Here is a 26370-nt window from a genome sequence, read left to right as displayed (position 1 = left end):
AGTTAACTATTTCCCCTCCAGCACTCTCTCATATACGTTAACATCACAGATGCTACTCACCCCTCTCCTATTCCCTAAACCCTCTCACCAGTTGGTTAGAGCATGGTGCTGATAATGTCAAGGTTCAGCTGCATGTTCATGCATTGCACGGAGTTGGACACAATGATCCTCAGAGTCCCTTCCAACTCTATCCAACTTCAAATATCTCAAGGGCTCCCACATGGAAGATGGAGCAGGCTTGTTTTCTCCTGCTCTGGAGAGTAAGACCTGAACCAATGGATTCAAGTTACAAGAAAGGAGATTCTGACTCAACATCGGGAAGAACTTTCTGACAGTAAGAACTGTTTGACAGTGGAATGAACTCCTTCAGAAGGCGATGGACTCTCCTTCACTGGAGATTTTAAAGCAGAGGTTCTATGGACATCTGTCATGGATGCTTTAGTTGAGCTTCCAGCATTTCATGGGGTTGGACTAGATGACCCACAGGATCCCTTCCAACTCTATAGTTCAATGATTGATTCCTCTTTTCCTTCTCTCTCTTGAACCATGTAAAACAGAACCACCACTACTATATTCATCCAATGTAACAGTTATGCTTTTCCATGTTGTCTGTTAAAAAGCTCAGTAAAAATATTTGGGGGCAGGGAGGGAAGTAATGTGTTTCCACTGACATGGATCAGCTTTTGGAGTCATTCTTTGCTTTCATTTAATGCATTTCCCCAGAACTGGAACGGCTTATTCTGCCCTATCATCTGTAATGAATTATTTTATGTGATTTCTTTTGAACTGTTGATGATTGCTCTCAAGGGCTATTAGAGGTTCATTTGGCTAATAAGTGTAATTCTATTTGCATCTACTCCGAAGTAAAGCACATTGTTCTCAATGGCGCCTGCTCCCAAATAAGTGAGTATTGGATTACTGCCTAAGATGTTTTGATTAGAGGTGTGTCAAACGTTCCAGCTGAAATCTCTTATAGTCTCAATATAGTGGAGTCTGGGACTGATGTAAAGGCGAGGGTGCGGCGAGAAAGATGCCATGGGTTTCTGTGGTCCAGATAAATTATTCCAAATTTTGAGTGCTGTTGTGCTCTGCTCTTCTTTCTGGCTTCCCATGGGGAAATGGCTTGCCACAGGAACACAGGAAGCTGTCTTATACCAAGTCAGACCATTGGCCTATCTATCTAAGTCTTGTTTACACTGACCGACAGTTTACACTGACTGACTGGCTCTGTCCCTGTCCCAAAGAGTTCTTAGCTTTCACCTGATGTACAGTAGTAGGGCTCTACTCGTGTTTACTTCTTGTCCACTTGGAGGCCATTCTTTCCATTGTGTGGAAAGATTCTGCAGATCACCTTGGGTCCTGATCCAAGCCTCCAATGAAGAAACAGATCTCCCAGAGTGAGAAGAAATCTTGGAAAAAGATAGAGCCCCCAACTCAGGCATTTACCTCAAATATCTTAATATCCAGGGAGAAATCTCATCTCACCTTTCCTGGTGAGAGTAAGGAAGGAGAGTAAGGAAGAGCTCTTTATTGAGGAAGAGAATGTAGTATGTTAGCACCCAAACTGCACATGTAAAGGGTGAATTGAAAGAGCTGTGGAACTCTGTGATGTCATACACCTGAGGCTGCTATGGCAGTTGGTACAGTTACGGTAGTTAGTTGAACAGTCTTAAAGCAGGTATGAACTGTTGAGCTGCTGTCAGTTTCACCTCTGGAAGATGTTTTAGCAACTTAAGCATCGCCTCCCTGCATTATATATTTAATCTGCAACTGCAAGTTCACTAAGTAAAAGTCATATGTTATTTAAACTTTAAAAGAAAGTGTCTTGCATAGTTTTTGATAGGAGGGAAGAGAGACCCAATTAAAGTGTCAAAAGACCCAGGGTTGTCTTCTGCACCACCTTGTGAGCCAGTGTGGTCTAGTGGTTAAGAGTAATAGACTCGTAATCTGGGGAAACAGGTTCGCGTCTCCACTCCTCCACATGCAGCTGCTGGGTGACCTTGGGCAAGTCACACTTTTCTGAAGTCTCTCAGCCCCACTCACCTCACAGAGTGTTTGTTGTGGGGGAGGAAGGGAAAGGACAATGTTAGCCGCTTTGAGACTCCTTAAGGGGAGTGAAAGGCGGGATATCAAATCCAAACTCCTCTTCTTCTTCTGCATTCTCTGCAAATGGGAACTAGAGTCATACTTCCCACAGAGAAGAGATACAGGTTCAACAATAGGTAAAGAGTCACTGCAGCTGCTATGATCAGACGGCAGGCTAAGAAGCAGCAGTCCAAGTTAAAGGAGTTTAAGATCAGGCCAGGAGTTCAGAACTGCACCCATCCGGTTACCTGAAATACATGGAATTCAGAATGTCTGAAAAATGAAGGCAGCACATTTTGGCCAGAGAATGGAGTTCTGAAGGTAGAGAGGCACTTCTGGTTCAATACTTTAATAGTGCTACTGCTTCATGGTAATGCTGCATCCTTCGACTAGAATCTAGATGTCTCTGTTTGGTCGTATTAGGGCTAATGCTGAAGCCCTCTTGCACGAATAGTTAGCAAATGATTCTGTTGCAGCACCTAGTGGCAGGACAGAGCACTGCCTTGAAAAGGGTATTTAGAACTTCATCGTGAAGAATAGAAAAAGAAAGCATTATTATTGAGAGGATGCACTTTTAAACAAACAATTCTGTGTAGTCGCATGCAGTATTGGGGTATCTACTGCATACACTGGCTGTGTAAATGGACACTTAGAGCTTTTCCATATGTGAATGTCCAAAACTGCCAACAACTGTAAGCAACTGCTTCAACAGAGCCAGAAGTAAATACCGGTAATTTCTCAAAGCTTATCTACATTGGGAAGGTAGCACAAGGGTTGGAGGGTGTGTGTGGAATACCCTCCAACATCCTGGGGACCAAAATCGGGCACTTTCAGTCTTGCAGGACCTAAAAATAAGCGAATTTTGCTCTGGCAAGCCCTAGCTGACTATCAAAAGAATGACTATCTTTTGGTTCAATGCTCTGGTGAGAGCCAGCTGTCTCACACCAGAGCAATGGAACAAAAAATGGGACATTCTGGGATCCAATCAGAAGCCAGGACTGCCTTCTGTAATTCCAGGATGTCCAGCTTAAAACAGAACAATTGAGGGGGTATGGGGGGGGCATTAAATTTTGACCTCACTCCCCTGCAGCATGAAACAAGGCAGTATGTGACCCACACCTCTGCGCTGAAGTACTCTTGGTATGAAAAGTTGGGTTGCCCTGAACTAGTACATGAAGCAAATAGAAACAACAATGCATATAGCTGTATAAAATACTTATGTACTGCATGTAGCTTGTCTCTTTCATATATATTACATGTACAATATTTGCAAAGTTTGCACATAATTTGCATGTATTTAGTATGAATTAAAAAATAGTAATCTCACATTGCACAAACAGCTCCAACATATATGAGCACTGTATGCCAGAGGCAGCGTGAGGAAATCTCAATCAGGTCAGCAGCACCGGATTCCATGTATAAAACAGTTTCCTCCTCCATCTTTAATTTGCATTCTGTGGCGTTCGTATGGAGCCCCCAGTCGTCTCACGGACTATTGACCCGTACACCACCAATCTGCTGCAACCAACCAGATTCTCCCAGGTAAAAAAACTTAGTCTCAGTCGGGTTCTCAAGTTAATAACGAAGATTGTGGTTTATTGCAAACACAAATAAACTTTAAATGCATTCGAAACGCTGTTACCCTTTACCCTCCTAGTCTTATTTTATCCTGTCTCTAACTCTTCTACCTCCCCTCACACAAGAACCAACTGCACTGACTGTCTCTCTGTTTTCATCTGTCTTCCAACTGCTTTCCCAACTGCTTTTTCCCAACTGTCTAAACCTCTGGCTAAACCTTTTAAAAACAGGTAGGCTCCGCCTCTGGCTTTTCTATTGGTCTACATATTAACCCTTTCTCTCCCCCTGTACAGACATTTCCACTAGAACAGGCAAATGCCACACATTCCTCCTTCATTGGGAGTGAGGCTTCTTGGCAGTGGCTCTTTTATTTCCCCATCATTCTCCAGACAGCACATCATTCTGGAGAGGAAAAAAGGCAGCCGCTGTTTTGTTTGTGGACGCCATCCATAAGTCTTATCCTGACCTGGAAGCAATAATGCTTCTAAATACTGGTTGCTGGAAATCATGGTGGGTGGGTTGAGAGTGCTCTTGTGCTTGGGTCCTGCTTGTGCGTTTCCTACAGGCATCTGGGTGGGCACTGTGAGGATCCTGGAATAGATGGGCCATTGGCTTGATCCAGCAGGGCTCTTATTATGTTATTATGTCTATCTACTCTTTGAGGTTGGGGAAACCAATGGCTGCCTGAATGGGTGGAGTTAATGCAGATCACTTTCACCTCCTCGAGTCTGCTGCACTTTATGACCCCAGTGGCAGCAGCACACAGATTCTTCCTCCCAATTCTGGCAGGTTCTGAAAATGACTGGTTAATATTTATATCATATGACTGCTCTCAAGCCATCAGTGATTAATTATCAGAGACATAACTTTCATGTCACTCAGCATCAACTTTTTCAATGTTGCCTGTTCACACATTCAGCTGAGTGTCAAGTGCTGAGTCCCTAAGAGAAGCAAGTGAAGTACAACCCGTGTGTGAACCATCCCTTAGCTAACAAGAGAGAGGAGATTCCATGCCATCGTGTGGCCTAAGAGTCCAAAAGTATGCCATCAAGACATTTTTATTTTTGTTATCTGCCTTGCTTTTCAGCTCAACTTCAGAGGTTCTGCTGCTGCTGCTGTCAAGACTGTTGAGGCAGCTCAAGGGGCAAGCACTGCTGCACTTGAACCTTTCCCGGAACTCTGATGTCATGAAGTAGTAGAGAATTGGATCAAGACAACAATTGAGGCTTGCGAGGCACAAAGAAATGGGATGGAAATATAAAGCTCTACGCCGTACAGAACAGTTTGTGACCATGTTTTGTTTCACCATCATAAATATAGGGAAATTCACATGATACGGTGTAAAACATATGAAAAACACAGCTGCGCACCCTAAGATCATGTGCCAAGCTTTCTGCTTCTCATTGGCGTGCTGCAAAGGACTGTGGGGCTCCTGCAGGGATTGCCTCATTTTCCAAGTGCAGTAAATGACTATCACAACAGGAGCCACAAATGCACAGAATTCAGCTACAATCACCAGAGTGATTGAGGCTCCCATAGACAACCGTTGAACTTCGAGATCAGCAAAGCAGATGTTGGTATTGTTTGATAAGCGAGGACTCCTCAGGATTGGGAGAGGTAAGCAAGCAGCCCCAACCACAGTCCATATGGCAGCACTTATGGCCACATCATATCTGCACTTCCAGTCCTTAGCTTTGAAAGGGTGAAGTAGGAAGAGGTACCTTTGGATGCTGATGCAGGTGAGAAAGCAGATACTGGCATACATGTTAAGGTATTTGAGGTAGAAGCAGAGCTGGCAAAGGAAGCCCCCAAAAGGCCAGCTGTGGTTGATGTAGTAATACATCCGTAAGGGCAAAGAGACGACGTGGGTCAGGTCAGCTACAGCCAAATTCATCATGAAAACTACCACTTTGCTCCTCTTCTTGATGAAGTGGCACAAAACCCAAAGGGCGATGCTGTTTCCCAGGAGACCCGGAACGAAGATGATGATGTAGATGACTGCATACAAAGAGGCCTGGAAATGCATTGGAGGGTCAGGACAATTTTCTGATGATTGGTTGTTCAACATCTTGATCAGGTCAGTGGCCATATAGGCTAATCAGAAGATACCTGTTAAGAAGATGATTGTTTTTTGAGAAAGAGAGTTATGCTGCAGCATTAAACACACACACTCAGAACTAGATCAAGACATTTTGGCAGCCGAAGAACAATAGTCAAAAGACATCCTCATGCAGATTCACTAGGCATGCACTTTCACCAACTGACATGGAAGTGCAGTTTCCTGAGACCTTCACATCAGCAAGCTGCATTGACAGAATCACCAGAAAGAGAACAACCAATTTAGAAGGAGGAACTAAAAGCTATAAGTATTTTCATCAAAGCAACTAAATTCTCTTAACGTCAAGGGTGTGGTGGTGGCACTGGCTACAGACATTTTATAATATACTTCTTCAAATGTGCCTGCCTTAAATAATCTCCCTTCCTGTCTGATGACTCTAAGATTGTGTCATCATTCTCCACCCTGAGTTATAATATTCGGAAAGCACTGGGAAAGCACATACAGTAGCAGGAAACTGAGAGCATGAGACTCTTGATCTCAGGGTTGTGGGTCTGAGCCCCACATTGAATGAAAGCTTCCTGAATTGCAGGGGGTGGACTAGATAATCCTTGTGGTTCCTTCCAACTCTACAATTCTATGATTCCATGATTCAAGTTGGGCGAAGGGTAGGGGCAATTCTGTCAGTTCTGGTTTCTCTCAGTAGCTTATTTTTCCACTCTTAAGTTCAGTTCTCCACAAACTCCACGTCAGTTTGTTGTTGTTTTTATTATTACTGTTATTATTAAAAATACTCTTGAGAATGTATCCCAGTGATAAAGAATCTTTTTCCACCCAAGAACTGCATTCCAAAACATCTGGAGGGAACTAGTTCAGGGAAGAGGGAACTAGTTCAGGGAAGGTTAGGGAAAAGTGCAAATGAGAGCATGTTAATGAAAGCATGGGAACATACTTAGATCAGAGGTGGCTAATTCGTGATCCTCCATAAGTTGTTGGACTATAAGTTCCATTATCCCTAGCCATTGACTATGCTGGCTGGGGTTGAAGGCAGTTGTAGTCCAAAGCACTGGGAAGCCAACAGGTTGGGAAAGACTGCAGTTGGGCATGGGAACTAAGGGTCAATGGTTTCAGAGAGTATCTGAGTAGGCAGTACATGACAAGAGCATTGTATCCTCCAAAACCTGAGGCTCCCACAGTCACCTGAATCATCTGCCCCTAACTCAGGCCCTGGAAAGACTTCCTTCTCGTAATCTCTGTTCATGGACAGTACGATTGAGGTTGTTGCTACAAAACACATGAAGAAGCAAGGTTTTGTAAATACGCCCTAAGAAGGAAACTATTTTCTAAAAGATAGAGTATTTTGGTCTCTGATTCTGGTGGTGGCTACTTTTCTATTTGTAGCTTCTGTTTCGTTTCCTCCTTGAAAATGTTTGCAGAATGAAAGATCACAGATAGTGGTTAAAGGCAGTTCATGCAGTGGTGCATGTGCTCAATATACAAGAGGAAGCCTCAAGCTTCATATGGTTTGGATGCAGCAAATTGTAGCTTTGCGTGCAGAAGGTCCCAGGGTCAATTCCCAGCATCTCCAGCTAGATATGGGATAAAACTGCTTGCCCCAAACTTTGGAGAGCTACTGCAAACCAGTGGAGATAATACTGAGCTTAACGGTCTGAATTACTATAAGGCATTCCAACCCCTCTCCCTTTGCAAATAGTGGGCATATCCTGTACATTTAAAGCAGTATTAGACCACTTTAACAGGCATTGCGTCCCCCAAATAATCCTGGGAACAGGTGCTAAGAGTTGTTTTGAGGCCCCAATTTGTCTTGCAGAGCTACGATTCTCAGAGTTTCTTGGGAAGAGGGATGACTGTTAAATTACTCCATAGCCAACATTGCAAGAAAGTGGCATTTGAGAGTATAGATAAATGAGACTGTGAATTTCAGTATCTTTGTGGTCCCTGTGACCCTAAAGAACCAGTAACAGAAATAGTTGTAATAACCAACTAGGAATAGGGGAGAAATTAAATTCAGTTTACACTGAAAGATGAATCTCCCTCATTTGCACTTTCCAAAGTGATATGTTTGGAATCCAAACTGAAATGCATTCTTCCTTCAAAATTAGTGCTTCTCTGCATTTCACAATGCAGTTCCCCTGCCAAGTAATGCTAACCCAAAGTGTGAATAAAAATGCATATATTCCTGAGAATAAAATAAAAATGCATTATATTAAGTGAAATCTCTTTGCAAAAATGGTTATATTAGGCAAAATCACATACAACCCTTATATTAGGGGAAACTCCTTTGTTAAAAAATGCCCACAGCCATGTGCATATTAGGAGAAATTCAATGATGAATATTCATAAGCATTAAAAAAAATCACAAAGTGATGTGTAAATGTGGAAAACTGAAGACTGCAAAATGAGAAACTGAGAGAAACTGACAGATTTGCCCATCCCTATAGTAAATAAAAACCAACAAGGATATTTCTCTCTCCTCTTCCTGCTCCGCCCCCCTTGTTCCTTTGAATATGGGCACACTCTTCATTTTTCATTCCTGTGGGTTTTTGTGTGGTTAAAAACTTTCCTCTTCACAGCAATATGAACTCCGAAGCTTCAGCGTTTTGATCCTTTTAACAACACATGGAAACATGTGTCATCGTGTCCCCCCACCCATCCACAGTTCATTTTCCAGACCCTAGCCACACCAAACTGAAGGCTACTTGTAACTAGAGATGGGTGTCTGGGGAGACTAGCAGTGCCAAGAATCATATGCGTCCTTCAGGAGGGAGCAGGCAGCAATAATAATGGCTGAGGGCTTTCTCAGAGTATCATTTCCTAAAGCTTTTGAGTGAAGAGGATCAAATGGGGGAGGTTGGGGTTGGGTTTTTTGGTATGCATGGTAATTATTATTACTTCCCAAACCTCTGCAAGTCCTTGCTCAGCAACAATAGGAAGCTATCTTATACCATGAGACCATCAGTCTATCCAGTTCAGTACTGTCCACATGGACTGGCAAAGACTTTGGGAAAGTCTTTCAGACAGCGGAACATTCCTAGGCTTACAAGGACATGCTAGGGATTGAACCTGGGACCTTCTGTATGCAAAGATGGTGGTCTGCCACTAAACAAAGACCCCCTTCCCAGAGATTGCTGGGACATGGTCCCATAGATGTGTGCCTAAGACTGTAACTATAGACTTTAAATAGTGCCATTGGCAGGAAAATATAAAACCAAAATTAAAAGTAATCATTTCAGTATAATGTGCTATGCTCTTCTGATACAAATTAAACAACATGAGAATCATTTATTGTCTCCAATTCAAATAGCTGTTGTAAAAGCATCTTTCTAAAAAATGTGCCTATTTCTTATTCTATAAAGTTACATTTACCCTTCAAAGTATCTGCTACGCTAAGTAAGTCTTAAATGCTTCTGGCTTATCCATATCTTTTAAAAAAAGAAAGTTTTAGGAAATGGCAAAGCATCTGATCAACAAAAAATCATCATAAGGCCACATTGATCAGTAAGATTTGCTCAACCAAGCATGTGGTTGGTAATTTAGATTTCTGTACTGTATGGCATAATTTTGTATCCCACACCAATGAAAAGGACTATCAAAACCTTTATGAACCTTTTATTCAACTCTAAAGCAAGTCTAAGTTATGCAAAGTGTTGGACAACAATCTTGAACTGTACAGAGGTGATGTACTCAGGATTGGGAAGACAAATAAATATTTATACATGGCTTTATACATTTATACAAGTCTATTGCTAGACCTTACTGTGTCTAAGCAATGCTATTTGTTTAAATATTATTATGTATGTAGTGCTTGTTGCTTAATAATAAAAAAAGTTCTTAAATCATTTTTTCCTAGGCTGAAATCATTTTCCCTTTAAAAAGCATGCAGTCAATCCATCAACACTATGGCTTACAGCAGATCCAGAACAACTCCACTGAATTTGATAAAACTTCATCCTTGGAAAATATGCCTTAGTCTGCAGTTTCATGTGCTGACCCCTAGCCATGTGTACATAAATGTAAGGACCATTAGTTTCCAGGGGATTTGATTTGGCTGCAAGTTAAGTATGCCCAGGACTGTAGCCTTAGCTTTGCCAAAGGAAACATGCTTTTAAAAGACCCTCCCTTACCTCACTGCAGTTTCCATTCATTCTTTGACACGGTAGCAACCACAAGAAGAAAAGCGAGCGTCTTTTGGGTTTCTTTTGAGCAGATGCATCTTTTGAGCTTTACAGCACCACTGTTTCCACCACGATCCAGATTTCTTTACAGGATCACGAGTTCTAAAACCGTCTTGAGGAATTGGGTAGAAGTGCTAGTGGTGTTCGTAGACGGGAGCTATGACTGTACTAAAGGAAATCCTGTATTTTGTTTCTCCTCCTCACTTAAAAAAAGACGCTCACACAACACAGCTTTTGGAGTCGAAACAAATCAACAGATGACATCACAGTGATATGTTTGCCAGTAGAGGAGTAGTTTAGCATGCTGGCTTTCTATCCATTCCTACTTCTTTGCATTCACATCCAATTCTACATACTGCTTCTATTTTACTGTTATGAGCTTAGTGTGGTGTAGTTGCCAAGCAGAGGTTGTATCCTATGTTAGTCATACTTGGATCAGACCCACACTAAAATTAATTCAGACTCATTAATTCCAGTGAGTCCACTCAGAGTAGAATTTAGCTGGACAGACCCAAGGGGAGCTATTTTTGTTCATTTGTTTTAAATTCCATGGTCGTACCCTGCCCTGATGCCATGTGGTAATGAAGAACAGATGAAAGATATTGTGTTTGTTGAAGGAGCTTATTTGTATCATATAATCATAGAGTTTTAAGGGACCACAAGGCTTCTCTTATCCATCCTCCTTCTATGCAGGATATTTTCCCCCAATGTGGAACTCAAACCCACGATCCTGAGATTAAGAGTCTCAGGTTCTACCGACTGAGCCATGTCATTTCTGTTTTGCTCATTGTTTATGTTTTTTCTTTGATCAATAAAGCCTTTGAAGGAAAAAAAAGTGGTTAATGGTGTTTATTTAAATAAATAAATAAATAAATAAATAATAAATACCTTAATAAATAAATGACCAGTAAGTTTAAATTTCAACAAGTCCAAGCTTTAGCTATCCTTAAGACAGTGTTCCTTCAGCCTAATTTTCATTTCCCAATCAGTATTATTAGAATAGAGAATAATAATTAATAAGTGATGCCTCTGAAAGGGTTTGTATTAATGGTAGCTAAAAATGTGTGAAGGGAGTCAGCATTTTATATTTGAAATGTGCTGGAGGAATGTGACAATTAGTCATTAGTGTGAGTTGAGTCATACTGCTGCTGGGTCATTTTTCAACAGTAGTACTTTATAGGCTGATGGTTCACACCAGTGCTACCATATCAAGCAGTTTTACAGCAACTGGATCCCATTAATGTACACATCACTTTCATGCAGTAATGAATTGCTACATCATCAAAGGAACATTGCAAAAAATGCCTTATACCAAAACTGACTATTGGCCCACCCAGCTCAGTATTGTGGTTCGAGGACCCGATTCCCCCAAAGTGGAATGAATACACACGGACACGTGATATAAGGTTAATGGGCAAGAAAAGACCACAACTTTATTGATTACAGCAAGTGAAAAGGTATTGGCTTAGGCATTGGATTACGTCAGCTGACTGACTCCACCCCCTCAGAGAGGGGAGAGTCAGAAACAAGGGGGGTTTATTCACCAGTAGTTGGAGCCTGTTGATGCTAATCCAACTATAGGCTCTCCCCTGATGTCACCGAGGGTCGTGCCATGGCCTCCCGCCAAGCAGGCATCGGACTGAATACACGACCACCAGATCCTTTAACGGAATACCCAAAAATTGAAGGCATAGGCGATGGCCACACCTAGCTCTTCGACACACCACAACACATTATTCCAATGCCTAACCTACCCACCAATACCATGAAAGTTGTGACGATTGCTACGAGGTAGGCGAAAAAACCAAAAAGCCTAATGCCAAATGGAAAAATTCCTACCAGGCCCCCCGGACAACCAGGGCGACCAACCTAAGGTCCATAGCAAGGCCAAGGAAAACTAAGACCCTGAGCTAAAAGAGAGTGGAGGGTGGGTGACTCGCGACGGGACGAGGCCAAGGAGGGGCTGGCGCCGCAGCATATAGGCTGCTGTACACGCCCCCTCAGAGACACCTGGTTGGGTGCCTGCCGAAGGGTGTGGGCGCCAGCCAGGTGAGTGGAAGGCAGGGGGCTAACGCCCCCTGCTAGAGGTGGAGCTTGGGTTACCGCCCACAACCACTCCCCTCTCTTCCAGGAGGAGAGTCTTTACTGTCCACAATGACAGGTGGGAGGTGTCCAGGGGTTCAGACTGGGGTCTCCCCCAGCCCTACCTGGAGATGCCAGGGATTGAACTGGTGGGTGCTGTTACCCTACCACCAAGCTATGGTTCTCCCCATCATCAACTTATTCATCATCTCAAGGACATGGGGATTTGCTTACCAGATTCTTTTTTATTAAGAGAGAAGCAGTTCCCAGCACATTTGGGGAGTCTTGAGTTATATATTGTCCTTCAAAATGATATGAGTATGGATTTTTCTGCTGCATAGTAAGTGTGGACAGGAGTTTGGTCTTCAGGACCCACCCTCTTTATGGTAATGTGTATTACCTCATTTCCTGTGTGGTAAGTTGGGCCAGTATTCCATTATCCACTCCACAACATCCAAAAGACAGCATGTCGTCCATTAGCATGTTCAGTCCTAACTGGGGTGTTTTTGACTCTCTTCCACCAATTTTTATTTATTTATTTTTGTACTCCTGCAAAGCTTATGCTTCCCCCAAACTTACTAATACCTCCCTCTAATGTGTAGATGCCCTGACTCCCTCTACATTCCTGGTTGCTATTTATTCTTATTATTTATTTGATTTATATACCACCCTTTATTAAAAGATCCCAAAGCGGTGTACAACATTAAGAACACATTTTATGGAGCATAATAATAAAAACACAACATAAAGCATAATAAAAGACAGGATATTAATACATTAAACATAATAATAGTTGTAGGGTTTGATCTTTGCTTTGAGAATTAAGAAGAGCTGACAGATGTTGGAGTCAGCAGTGTGAAAATGCAGGCTAGCCTTGTTTTTATGGACCAGGGTATTGCTGGGAGCTAAGCTATTAAGGGGAACAAAGGCTGGTGATGGCCAGCCATCAGCTCATGAGGAAGTCATCAATAGCCTGTGCGAGACAGGGAGGGATGGGGCTCACTCTCCAGTGGTATGTGTTACTGGGCAGGGGGAAAAAGGGTTTAGGGCAGGGGTCAGCAAACTTTTTCAGGATGGGGCCGGTCCACTGTCCCTCAGACCTTATCGGGGGCCAGACCCACCCTCACCTGAAAGGACTCTGCCAACGCCACTCACGCCGCAGCCACTGACGCGACCTCGTCTTTGACAGTGTCATTGTTGTCCTCTGCCCTGGCCAGGGGTCTGTGGGGTGCAGAGCCCATGCCGCTGGCCTGGGCAGCGGAGGCAGTCTCCCTGCCGCTGCAGCTTCCTCCTGCTTGGCTCTTGGCGACATGCAGCTGCCTCAGTGGGAAGGAAGAGACAGGATTAACATTGGTCAAGAAAGTGAAATATTTAGGGGTTAATATGACTGCTAAGAATGTGAATCTGTTTAAGGATAATTTTGAAAAATGTTGGATTGAAGTGAAAAAGGACTTAGAAATATGGTCAAATTTGAAGCTATCATTGTTAGGCAGAATTGCTGTGATAAAAATGAATGTATTGCGAAGGATGTTGTTCTTGTTTCAAACATTACAAATCATAGACAAGATGGATTGTTTTAAGAAGTGGCAGAGAGACATTTCTAGATTTGTCTGGCAGGGCAAGAAGCCTAGAATAAAATTTAAGATTTTAACTGATGCTAAAGAAAGAGGTGGATTTGCCCTGCAAGACCTTAAACTTTACTATGAATCAGCTGCTTTTTGCTGGCTGAAAGAATGTCTGCTTCTTGAAAACACGGATGTGCTGGATTTAGAAGGTTTTAACAGTGTATTTGGTTGGCATGCATATTTATGGTATGATAAGGTAAAAGCACATAAAGCATTCAAAAACCATATTGTCACCAATGGAAGTGAAGGCACAGAAAAAACTCAATATGGAGGCCAAATGGCCGAAATATTGGGAAATTTTGGAACAAGATGGAGACAGGGTAAAATTGCAGAGTTTTGAAAAATTAAAAAACAAAGTGCGAGATTGGCTTCATTATTACCAAATAATGGAGGCATATAATTTGGATAAAAAGGTTGGCTTCCAGGTGGAAAAATCAAAATTGGAAACAAAATTATTAGATCCCAAAACTAAAAATTTGTCAAGAATGTATAATTTGCTGTTGAAATGGAACACTCAGGATGAAATGGTGAAATCTGCTATGATCAAATGGGCACAAGATGTTGGACATAACATTATGATGGCTGACTGGGAACAGTTATGGACCACAGGTATGAAATTTACGGCATGTAATGCCCTCTCCTAAGAGAGAATTTAATGAAAATGATTTACAGGTGGTACATGACACCAGTCAAGCTTGCAAAAATTTACCATTTGCCCGAAAATAAATGTTGGAAATGTAATGAGACTGAAGGTACATTCTTTCACCTTTGGTGGACATGCCCAAGGATTAAGACATCCTGGGAGATGATTTATAATGAAATGAAAAAGGTATTTAAATATACCTTTCTGAAGAAACCAGAGGCCTTTCTCCTGGGCATGGTTGGCCAATTGGTGCCAAAGAAGGACAGAACTTTCTTTATGTATGCAACAACAGCAGCAAGAATACTCATCGCGAAGTATTGGAAGACACAAGATTTACCCACCCAGGAAGAATGGCAGATGAAGTTGATGGACTATATGGAATTGGCGGAAATGACTGGCAGAATCCGAGACCAGGGAGAAGAGTCGGTGGAAGAAGATTGGAAAAAAAATTAAAGATTATTTACAGAAATATCGTAAAATTAATGAGCTTTAGAAAAATGGTGGAATGAAGTTATATGGCTTTGGCAGAAATGTTATAAGGAACTAGGTACAGATAGATTGTTAATGTATTAAAGGGAAAAAACAAGGTTAGAATATGTTAAGATTAATTACAGTGGTGCCCCGCAAGACGAACGCCACGCAAGACGGAAAACCCGCTAGACGAAAGGGTTTTCCGTTTTGGAGGCGCTTCGCAAAACGAATTTCCCTATGGGCTTGCTTCGCAAGATGAAAATGTCTTGCGAGTTCCTGCGGGTTTTTCCCCTCCCCCCCTTTTTCTAAGCCGCTAAGCTGCTTATCAGCTGATCCGATAAGCCGATAAGCCGCTAAAAGCCGCTAAAAGCCGCTAAAAGCTGCTAAAAGCCGCTAATAGTGCTAATCCGCTAAGCCGTCAATGGGCTTGCTTCGCAAGACGAAAAAACTGCTAGACGAAGAGAATCGCGGAACGGATTCTTTTCGTCTTGCGAGGCACCACTGTACAGGACAGAAAATAGATGAAGATGGAAAGGAATTGCTGAAACAGTTAATTGAAGTGGAATACAAAAAGGGAGGCGCGAAGAAGTCAATGAAACAAGTGAATGAAAGTTAAGATTTAAAATATTGGAAGTGTTTTTAATTGTTTTTGTTTTGTTTTGTTAATTCAATGTTTTATGTACTGTTTTTGTTTTTGTATTTTATTATGTTGATTTGTTTAATTCTTTTTCTTTCTTTTTGTAATCTTTAAACTCCTAATAAATATTATTTTTAAAAAAATAAAAAAGGGAAGGAAGGAGCATCGTCCAGAGGTGTCTGCAGTCTCAGAATGGTCACAGGAGCTTCCTGCAGCCAATCTGAAGCCACGCCAATGTTGCGAAAGTCAATCCCTATGTGGCGAGGGCTCTGCGCAGTGCTGGTTTAGTGCAGGGACTGACCGAGCAGGCGGCAGTGTCCGCAAGGTTCGCGGGCCAGATTGACGAGGCCGGTGGGCCACATCCAGCCCCCAGGCCTTAGTTTGCTGACCCCTGGTTTAGGGCAGTGGTTTTCAACCAGTGTGCCATGGCACCTGGGGTGCCTTGAATGATGGTCAGGGGTGCCGTGGGCAACACTGGCCTCCATCTCTCTTTCCTTCCCTCCCTCCTCTGATGCCCTCTTGCGTCTCTGCCTCCCAAAGGCTTGCACAGCTGTTTGTTGCAGCAGCCCTGGCTACAAGCTCCCCAGGTGAATGGCGCCTCTGGGGCTGGCCAGGGGGTCCTTCCCAGGCCCCTGTGGGGCAGTGTGAGGAGGCACCTCACTTTGGGGCAGGAGAGGAGAAGCTCAGACACCAGGGACAACAGCAGCAACTGCCTGGAGGACTTCCAAGGAGAGGGGAGAGGAGAGGAGGCTGAGGGAACACTCCATAAGGGTGAGAGGCTGCCAGCTCTGCAGGCAAGGGGTGACATAACTGGGCTGCTGAGCCCTACAGGAGTGCCGCAGAAAGAATGTCATTGGTCAAGGGAGCCATGGACTCAAAAAGGTTGAAAACCTCTGGTTTAACAACAGATTTGGATGGCATGCGTATTTATGGTATAATAAAGGGAAGGTATATAGAGGGTTTCATAACCTCATAATTAGGAAATCACTCTTAAAAGTATGGGGAAAATATAAAGATTTATTAGAACAAAAGACCCCATGTTGGGTATCTCCATTAGAAGTAATTTCAATTAAAAAGATAAACAGGGAAAGAGAATGGCCTATATATAGGGACGTATTAGAAGAGAGAGAAGGGAAATTAAAGCTCAAGGAGTTAACAAAATAAAAGATTATGTTTACGATTGGCTGCAACATCGTCAAATAAATGAGGTTTTTAAAGAAGATAACAAGAAAGGATTTAGTTATACCATATCTAGATTCCAAAAAGAAATTATAGATGAGAATACTAAACTTCTAAAGAAAATGTATAATTTATTATTAGAATGGGAAACTAAAGAAGAGGAGGTGAAAAGTGTAATGATTAAGTGGGCACAATACATAGGACACAATATACAAATGGAAAAGACTGGGAAAAGTTATGGAAAGTGAATCTTAAATTCACTGACTGTATACTGCTAAAAGAGAATTATATGAAAATGATGTATAGATAGTAGATTACACCTGTAAAGATGGCAAAAATGTTTAAAACAGGTTCCAATAAGTGTTGTAAATGTAAAGAAAAAGAGGGTACATTCTTTCATATGTGGTGGAATTGTAAAGTAATTAAAAAGTACCGGGAAATGATTTACTGTATAATGAATTGAAGAAAATGTTTAAGTTAACTTTTGTGAAAAATCCAGAAGCTTTCTTGCTAGGCATTTCAGCTCAAGATTTGCCGAAAGACAAGAAAAACTTTTTATGTATGCTACAACTGCAGCTAGGATTTTGCTAGCACAAAGATGGAAAGAGTGTTGAAATACCAGCTAAGAAGAATGGCAAGAATTGATGGGATGCACTGAAATAGCAAAATAAATGGAAAGACTTCGAGACAAGGAAAATAGAGACTTTAAGAAAGACTGGGAACCAATTACAGAATCAATGTAAAGAAATGGACTCACTTGCAGGGTTTAATTAAACACTTGCAACTAACAAAACTAATAAAACAAATGTAGAGATGGAAATACAAGGTTAGAATGATAGAGAATAATAATAATTATGTTTTAAAAATCTTAAAGAATAAGAAATAACCAATAAGCAGGGAGAGACAACATGCCAAAAAAATCAGAAAAGATAGTTGAGGGAAGTCATGGTGTGTTTTTTTGGGGGGGGGCAGGATTTATACTCTATTTTGCTTTCTTACTTGAAATAATGATTGTGATGATGATAAAATTGTAAAACTCAATAAAATCATTTAAATAAAAAGAAAACCTCTGGTTTAGGGTTTCAGCTTGGGTGATGTTGGCTAAAGGAAAGTTGTGGCATTTTGCAAGAGGCTTGGAAAGTGGTGGAGAAGAGAGGTTGGCAGAACTACTGGAGGGCTGGCTGCAGTGGTGGATTTTGGGCTCTCAGATTTTGGCAGTGTCCTGTGTGACGCTAAAAGTTGGCACACACACACACACACACACACACTTCTTGTGGTCCATTCTGCAACATCGTGACATATCCTGCAGCAGACTGCCCAGTGCAGCTGCACCATTCATGCTACCCTAAAACCACCTTTCTTGGCTGGAGCAGGCAGCAACAAAGGGACAGGCAACATGGCTGGTTCCTCTGTTTGAAACCTAATCCTGCTGCTCCTAAGAGAGGGGCAAAGACTCATCTTGAGATGTGAATGCTCTGAACCTTCTCTTCACTGTGGACACAGGTTGTATATATTCGTAAACAAACCATAGATCCTGAAGTCACCATATATCTGCCGTGCCCAGAAACATGAACCCCGGGTAAGCGCCAAGACTCTGAAATCTCGCACTACTCTGAGTCTGAAGAGGCATTTTACAATTTCAAAATAAGAGGCCTATGGGAACACTCAGTAACAAAGGGGGTGTTGGGTCCCCACAAAACTTCATGGGAGACCCAAGACCCCAGCAAGGGTTCCTGCCCTTGCTGTAAACAAAACTGAGCTGGAAGCATAAGGCAGGTTCTTATTATCAGTTGTTTTAACCAAGTGTTCCTAGCTAGAAGCATTTTAAATGTGTGAGTATCTGTATCAGAATGTGAATGCTCCCTCTCATTTTGCACTTCCTTTCCAGTAAAACATGTTCAGCCTCAGTGAGTTTCATTTCTGTCCCTGTACATTGTAATTACGCAGGTGAATTGCTGATGTTGTTTCCCACACAACAGATTCAAGAAACCTGTTTTTTCCTCAACTATTTTCTGCAATGTGGGGAGGTTAACCAAATTTATTGTTGGACACATGGCTGATGCTTTCAGCTAACTTACACAGGGATTCCAGAATTGTTTTAAGGGAGGGTGGTGCAGGCCAATATTAAATTACGAAGGGTGGGGGCTTTGTCCTCTGCTCACTCTACTTGTCCATTCCCCCCCAACTCCCTAGAGGTCCTCCTTCCCTCACAACTACTAACTTCACCTTTCACCCCTCTAACTCTATTTTTAAGCCACTCGCTTTTTTATTATTATTCTGCAGCCCTGTTTTGCACCCATTTTCACCTTCATCCCCATGTCCATGCTTTCCCTTCCTTTTTTGAACTGCACTTGCACACAAACCACCCTCCATGGTAACCTCCTTCACCTTTCTCTTCTTACCCATTGCAGCTATGCAACCATTTCACTTTCCATCCAATTATAGTCATCCTGCGACTCCCATATTGCATTGCCATTTTTACCTCCACTTTCATCTTCACCCCATTTCCACAAGTACCACTCTCTCCTTACTTTTGGTAACCCACTTTTGCAACTCTCATTTTCACTTTCGCCCCATTTCCCCCACCTTTCTCCTGCTTTCATTTTTCAACTCCCTCTTGCACAAATCACCCCATTTTCATGCCACCTGCTCTCGTATTCTGCAGCCCACCTTTGAACACACGCTATGTTATCACCTTTGTGCCTTTTCCCTCCCTTCCCCCTCCGTTTTCCAACTTTCTTTGTGCACAGGCCACCTCAATGCTGTCTCCTATTTTGCGGTTCCCTTTGCATGCGCGCGCGCGCACACGCACACGCACACGCACACGCACACACACACACACACACACAATGATGATGTATGTTGTTGCATTTTTAGGATGAATAGAATCTTAAGACCAGGGCTGTTAGTTGGCTTGTTCAATTAAAAGGTAAAGGTAAAGGTACCCCTGCCCGTACGGGCCAGTCTTGACAGACTCTGGGGTTGTGCACCCATTTCACTTAAGAGGCCAGGGGCCAGCGCTGTCCGGAGACACTTCCGGGTCACGTGGCCAGCGTGACATCGCTGCTCTGGCGAGCCAGAGCCGCACACGGAAACGCCGTTTACCTTCCCGCTGGTAAGCGGTCCCTATTTATCTACTTGCACCCGGAGGTGCTTTCGAACTGCTAGGTTGGCAGGCGCTGGGACCGAGCAGCGGGAGCGCACCCCGCCGCAGGGATTCGAACCGCCGACCTTTCGATCGGCAAGTCCTAGGCGCTGAGGCTTTAACCCACAGCGCCACCTGCGTCCCAAGGCTTGTTCAATTACGAAAGGTTAATTTCAGTTAATGGATGCTGTCTTTGCTTGTTAATTAAATATTTGTTGTAAATTACTACATTCAGTGTGGAACTTCATATTGAAGAGAACACATGGTACCAGGAGTGAAATGCATAATGTAAAATATAATGTGGTAGCTGTGCTATTTTTCTAGAAAAAGAGGTGCCAGAGCTCACCATAACTTTCTCCCTTGTTCTCTTAGAATGGCAATGGCGCCCAACTGAGAGGTGCTGGAACTGAGCTCCAGCAAGTTCCAGCTGGAAAAAAAGCCCTGTGTGGATGGCACCATGAAATATTTCAGGACTCCACATCCTTTACTACTCTCACATGAGGCATCTGAGGAACAGAAGAGGGAGAGTTTCTTTTTTGTGCCCATCTCTCCTATTTCTCCTTGCTAAACCTTTTTTTAAAAAACAAACCAACCTGAGTGTCTCTCGATCCCTCCTTTATTCAGACATCTACCATTGTTTAAAACAACCACTTTTGCCCTCTCAGTGGGGAAGCTGTCACACCCAGAGGGAGATCCTCCTCCCCCCGGCCCCCTTCAAGGCCTTTCCTACCCCCTCAAGTTATTTCCTACAGACATGAGTTCCCTCCTTTTTGTTCCTGTCCCACACCCATTAGTACCTTGGGAAACAACCAATGAAAGCAGCACAGTGACAGACCGGTGTAAACATTGCACAAAGAGAGAAAAATCTAGTGTATTTCCATAAGACATAGTTCATGACTAGTAAAAAATAGTAGGGGAAAAAAGCCCTAGAATCTCACTGTGCAGGGCTCAGCTTCACCCGCAACCTCACCCATGTCTCCCTCTTTTCATATCTCTCCATACATTATTTCTCAACTCACCTTGGCTTTCCCTTCCACAGATAAGATATGCTCCATGTTTGCTGAATTGTACCTTTTCCTCAATTAGCTTTGACTACAGCAGTAGGGCTGTTGTGTTTGCCTGATCTTCTCAGGAGGGTGCTTACTTCTCTCTAAGTTCTCTCCAAATGGGGGCTGTAGCCACCTCTGCCCTCCCATTCCAGGGTCTCTTAGCTTATGTGTTGCATGTGAACCAAATTAGACATGAGGATGGTTGACATGTGTTTCTTGTTATGTGTCTTCCCTGGTGAGTACTTGACTAGCAAAAGCAATGAGGGCTAACACCAAACCCTCTCAGTTCCATGTGCAGTTGTTTTATGTGGTGGACCACTGGACCACTACAGTTTGCACCATGTTACTGGGTAGTGAAGTATTCTTACTGTGGACTGGAATCACCCACCTAGGCCAAATCCTGTCCATCCATGGCCTATCTATCTAGACAGGAATGCCATAAAGAGCTTCCTGTTTGGCTAGGATTTGGCCAAATCAACATTGGTCTTTCTGGCTCTGGTGGGTTTCTTGGCATTCATTCATTGGTTCACATCCTGGATCATCTCTGACAACCTTGTGTGGTTCAACCAACACCAACAATGGAAGAGATGTACTGGTCCATCTCTCTCCCTCCCCCGTACCTTACCTGTTCTCACTTGATTTCTCCATCCATGTTACTCCATTCCCAGCTTGCTTCTGGTGTTTGGAAGGGAGCCAACTTTGGGGAAGGAAAGCCATCCATATCTGTCCCCTTAAAGGCAAGCTTACCTAATTTGCACTTTCTGAAACAATATGTAAAGTGAAACAGAGCCTTCCCTCAAAATTTACACTTCTCCAAATTTTGCAATCTGGTTCTCCATTCAAGTGATATGTGTCTTTATTGGGGCAAAGTGTGCATAAACATGCATATATGGGGGAGGGAATAAAAATTAGAAAAGTCATTGCATTAGGTGAAATTGCTTTGCAAATTTATACATATTAGGCAAAGTTGCATTCATAGGAAATTCACACTAAAATACTGATGAATTTTCATTAATACTCTTTTGGGAGGGGGGTGCAATCTGATGAAGAAATATGGAGAACTGAACTCAAACTGAGAGAAATTCAAACCAACAGATTCAACTTTCTCTTGCCTTCCCTCTTTGGATATTCCAACTCTTGTGTGTTTTGGATAGGGGATACTACCAGCGCTTCCTGGAGATGCCAGTGATTGAACCTTTTGCATGTGAAGCAGATGTTCTACCACTGAACTCAGTATGGCTCTTCCCTTGTATCTGATGGAAAAACAGTTACACAGATTAGCTTTTCTTTTGTTCAGTCTGAATGTTGCACCTGTATTAGGTACTTAGGACATAATATATTGGCAATATATAAATGTGCAAATTTGCATGGGCACATTGCCCAGAACTGTGTACCACATACCACTAGATGGCAGGAGCTTTGTTAGGGCAGCAACAACATTATTGGTCTGTGAGGTAAAACATACCTCCTCCCAGATCTTGGACCACATTTTGGAGAAGAGGAAACAGGGAAATTGACTGCCTTTTATACATGGTATTACAAGAATGGGGAAGGCAATGTGCGGGATGCATTTTAGTGCCGTCACAGACACACACTGGACAAAACAAAATAAAAAAATTCCTTCCAGTAGCACCTTAAAGACCAACTAAGTTAGTTCTTCGTATGAGCTTTCGTGTGCATGCACACTTCTTCAGATACACTGGACAGCTTATCTTTCCAGCACCACCCACTTCTCTGAAACTACAATGAGAGTGATGCTCCAGGACAGGAATGAGGATCCTCAGGGCTGGAAGCCAAGTGTGGCTCCCCAAGCCTTTCAGTCTGGCCCTTGGGAGTCTCCTCAGGCCCCCCCTTCCTATCCCCTTACTGACCCTCCTTTGCACTTTCCTTGAGCATTTACCCTAGTTGGAATGAGTCCTTGCACTCTAATAATGCTTCTTCCTTGCTGCATTGGAAGGTACAGAGGAGTTTACAAGTATGTGTAGAAATTAGCCTTCTTACTGACAACCAGTCCAGGAGGTGGCACTGCCTGTAAGCTTCCACCTCCTTAGTCTTGGTGTGGCCCTACAACTCAGCAAGGGAGGGGGAGGAGGAGGATGGGGAGAAAACTACTGCAAGTTGGCTCTGGTTGTCTTCGGCTCTGGCTTCAGCTACTGTCAGGCTTGCTGTCTTCTGCCCTACCAGTCCCAATGGGCACCAGCCACTACTGCCAGTGTGCAAAGGTAAAATCCACACATTTGCTCTGCCCACTATTGCTCTGGCCCTGCCCACCCCTAGCATGTGGCTCTCAGGTGGTTGCTCAGTAAAAAATAATAATAAATAAATACAATCCCTTGGGTTGGGAAAAAAGTTCCCTTCCCCCTGCTCTAGATTCCAGGACGCTTCTCTGGTGCATCTGGTTACACTGAGACAGCGATGAAATTAAATGCAGTCTAGAAAAGTTCCCATCCCCTTTTGTGAAAAGGATGGGAACTTTTCAAGACTGCACTGCATTTAAAAGGGGGGGTGTTTTTCTGCCTCATTCTCTGGATACTTTATTATTTCTTTAGAATCACAGTGGCTGTGTGGTTGAGCTTGCCTGAGCATTATGAGGTGGCTGTGAGTGGTTTTTCCTCTTTCCATTAATCTCTGCAGTCTGCTGGCTCCTCAGCTGCCCACAGTTCCTGATCCCTAAAAGGTCCCATTAAGGGAAAAATTGCCTCATGGCATAATTCTTTGGGTTTCAGTTGAAAAGTGGCAAATGGGATGACCTGAGATTGGTGCACTTGCTGATTTTCTTTTAAGAGAGATGTGATTTTTAAAAAAACAAAACAAAACAAAAACAACATTTTTAAAAGACCAGGCTTCTTTAGTGGAAGCCACGTGCTCTAAATACGCTTTAAGTGTGTGGTGTGGATGTGACCTCTATCATTTTATGAGTCTTCATCTTCTGAAATATCACGTATCCCTAAGGACATGGCACAGCGTTGTGGCATCTTTCAGAACACTTTCAAAGTGTTGCTAATTTTTGCATATGTACTAACCAAGGTTTGTAAGGCATTCCTTAAATCAAGAGTTTTCACAATCCCTTCTCCCTGGTGAATATTAACAGTCTTGTTGGGAGACTGACAGTTGTACAAACCTCTGGCACTGTTAAAAAAAACCCCATTGTTCTGGTTAGTGTATGTAATGTAGATAATTAGACTTTTTAAAAAAAAAAAAAAAAAGGAGTCTGTATGCGGAAAAACAACTGTACCCTGTCAACCATCAACCGTTAAAAATAACTGACAGGATGCACCTGACTGTAAAAGGAGTATGCCCACGCCTTTTGAGAGGAAAGAAAGAAAAGTAACAGAAGGGGAAGGGGAAGCCCTGTGCAACGCATTATGCATTCATAATGCATGTGGACTTCCTCACATATTGTTTGTATGTGGGTGAGGAGGTGGGTGGACCAATGGACAAAAAGATACAGAGACAGCCAGACTGGCAGTCAGATAGATAGATAGATAGATAGATAGATAGATAGATAGATGATAGATAGATGATAGATATAGATAGATAGATAGATAGATAGATAGATAGATAGATAGATAGATAGACAGATAGATGGAGGCATGATAGAGGTATAATTAATTTTACATCGTGTGGAGAAAGGGGATAGAGAAAAGTATCTCTCTCTTAACACTGGAAATTAGGGACATCCAATGAAGATGACGAGATGGCTGGACAGTGTTCTTGAAGCTACCAGCATGACTCTGACCAAACTGTGGGAGGCAGTGGAAGACAGGAGTGCCTGGCGTGCTCTGGTCCATGGGGTCACGAAGAGTCGGACACGACTAAATGACTAAACAACAACAACAACAATGAAGATGAATCTTGGAAGGTTGAGGACAGACAAAAGGAAGTACTTCTTCACACAGTGCTTAGCTAAGCTATAGATTTTGCTCCCACAAGAGGCAGTGATTGCTACCAGCTTGGAGGGCTTAGACAAATTCATGGCACATGAGGCCAGCAGCAGCTACTAATCACAACTACTACGTTCTTCCTCCACTGTCAGAGGCAGTATGCTTCTGAATACCAGTTGCTGAGAATCACAAGCTGGGAGAGAACTGTTGTACTCAGGTTCTGCTTGCAAGTTTGCCATAGGCATCTGGTTGGCCAGTGTGAGAACAGGATGCAGGACCAGAGGCACCATTGGCCTGATCCAGCACATTTTTCTTATGATTGGACTTCTTCAGGTGCCCTCATGGAATAAAAAAGTGATGAGGGAGGTGAAATCAAAATGTTTTGCTATATCATACCCTCCAACATATCCCAGAGGTAAACCAGGACTCGAGTCTTTCAGGGCCACGATGTCGTGTGAGATCTGTGTGACTTTCACAGAGTTGTTACTTGGTCTCAATTTATTATAAACAAGTATTTATTGTATACGCTGCTGTCCTCAAGGCAGCTTACCAAGATATTCAAAATCAAAACGCAATCAAATTAGGGAAGGCAGGGCTCACTGGAGAGCCAGTGTGGTGTAGTGGTTAAGTGCGATAGACTCGTAATCTGGGGAACCGGGTTCGCGTCTCCGCTCCTCCACATGCAGCTGCTGGGTGACCTTGGGCCAGTCACACTTCTTTGAAGTCTCTCAGCCTCACTCACCTCACAGAGTGTTTGTTGCGGGGGAGGAAGGGAAAGGAGAATGTTAGTCGCTTTGAGACTCCTTCGGGTAGTTATAAAGCGGGATATCAAATCCAAACTCCTCCTCCTCCTCCTCCTCCTCCTCCTCCTCCTCCTCCTCCTCCTCCTCCTCCTCCTCCTCCTCTTCTTCTTCTTCTTCTTCTTCTTCTCACACGCCTCCCAGTTGTGTAGAGTTTCAGCAAGTGAAGCCTCTGTGTCACTCCTGTTAAACGTCCAGGACACCCCTGTCCTCTTTCGCCTCCCCAAATCAAATATTAAAAACCACAGGAAAATAAAAAGGCAATAAATAACAAATAACAAGGCGCTCAGCTGACAATTAACCACCCCACCTCATATAAAAACAGCAAATCTGTCCATTAAAGGGGGATCAAGGCTCCTGAGGGGCCATAAAGGCCATTACAGTATTACAAAGATTACAACTTGCCTAGGAGAACTGTAGCTGAGGCAAAGCAAGTGTGGAGCTCATAAGAAACCAGGCTGAAAGCCCCCATGATAGAGTGGGATATATAAAGTATAATAAACACTAACTGGAAGTAAAGGTTTAGTGTGTTTGTGGCAACTTTCTCTTAGTTATAAAAACCAGTGCTTCTGTGAAGGTACTTTATTTCTGTGGTTAAGGATATATAGGCTGTTGTGGGCACAGGGGCCAACTATAGGGGGCCCTAAGGGCCCAGACACCTACAATTTTTTTGTGGGTGCTCAGCACCCACAGTGCGGGCTCTGATGTGACTGCCAGGCAAAAACATTCCTTTTTAAACAGGCCTTTGGTTGATTTGATTGACATCTTATGTCCATTTAAAATGTGGAGGTTTTTTGTGGGGGGAGGGGTGTTACTGGGTTGTTGTTTTTATTTTGATTATATATACAGTGGTACCTCAGGTTACAGACACTTCAGGTTACAGACACTTCAGGTTACAGACTCCACTAACCCAGAAATAGTACCTCGGGTTAAGAACTTT

At 42.9% G+C, this 26370-nt stretch overlaps 1 long non-coding RNA gene and 1 pseudogene across 2 annotated transcripts; one reads left to right on the top strand and one right to left on the bottom strand.

Moving 5' to 3' along the window:
• Window positions 1-2150: 2150 nt before the first annotated feature.
• On the top strand, window positions 2151-4943 carry LOC307207740. The gene is made up of 2 exons (XR_013834816.1): window positions 2151-2222; window positions 4751-4943. It is a non-coding gene; the product is annotated as an uncharacterized lncRNA (long non-coding RNA).
• On the bottom strand, window positions 3653-10741 carry LOC307207656 (putative P2Y purinoceptor 10 pseudogene; annotated as a pseudogene). The gene is made up of 2 exons (XR_013843928.1): window positions 9865-10741; window positions 3653-5772 (listed from the first exon to the last, which is right to left on the bottom strand). The product of XR_013843928.1 is annotated as a putative P2Y purinoceptor 10 pseudogene (transcript).
• Window positions 10742-26370: the final 15629 nt, after the last annotated feature.

This window comes from Podarcis cretensis, assembly GCF_951804945.1.
Source record: "Podarcis cretensis genome assembly, chromosome: Z".
Classification (NCBI taxonomy): domain Eukaryota; kingdom Metazoa; phylum Chordata; class Lepidosauria; order Squamata; family Lacertidae; genus Podarcis; species Podarcis cretensis.
The sequence above is the reverse complement of the archived record's forward strand: the minus strand, read 5'-3'. Positions and strand labels throughout refer to the sequence as shown.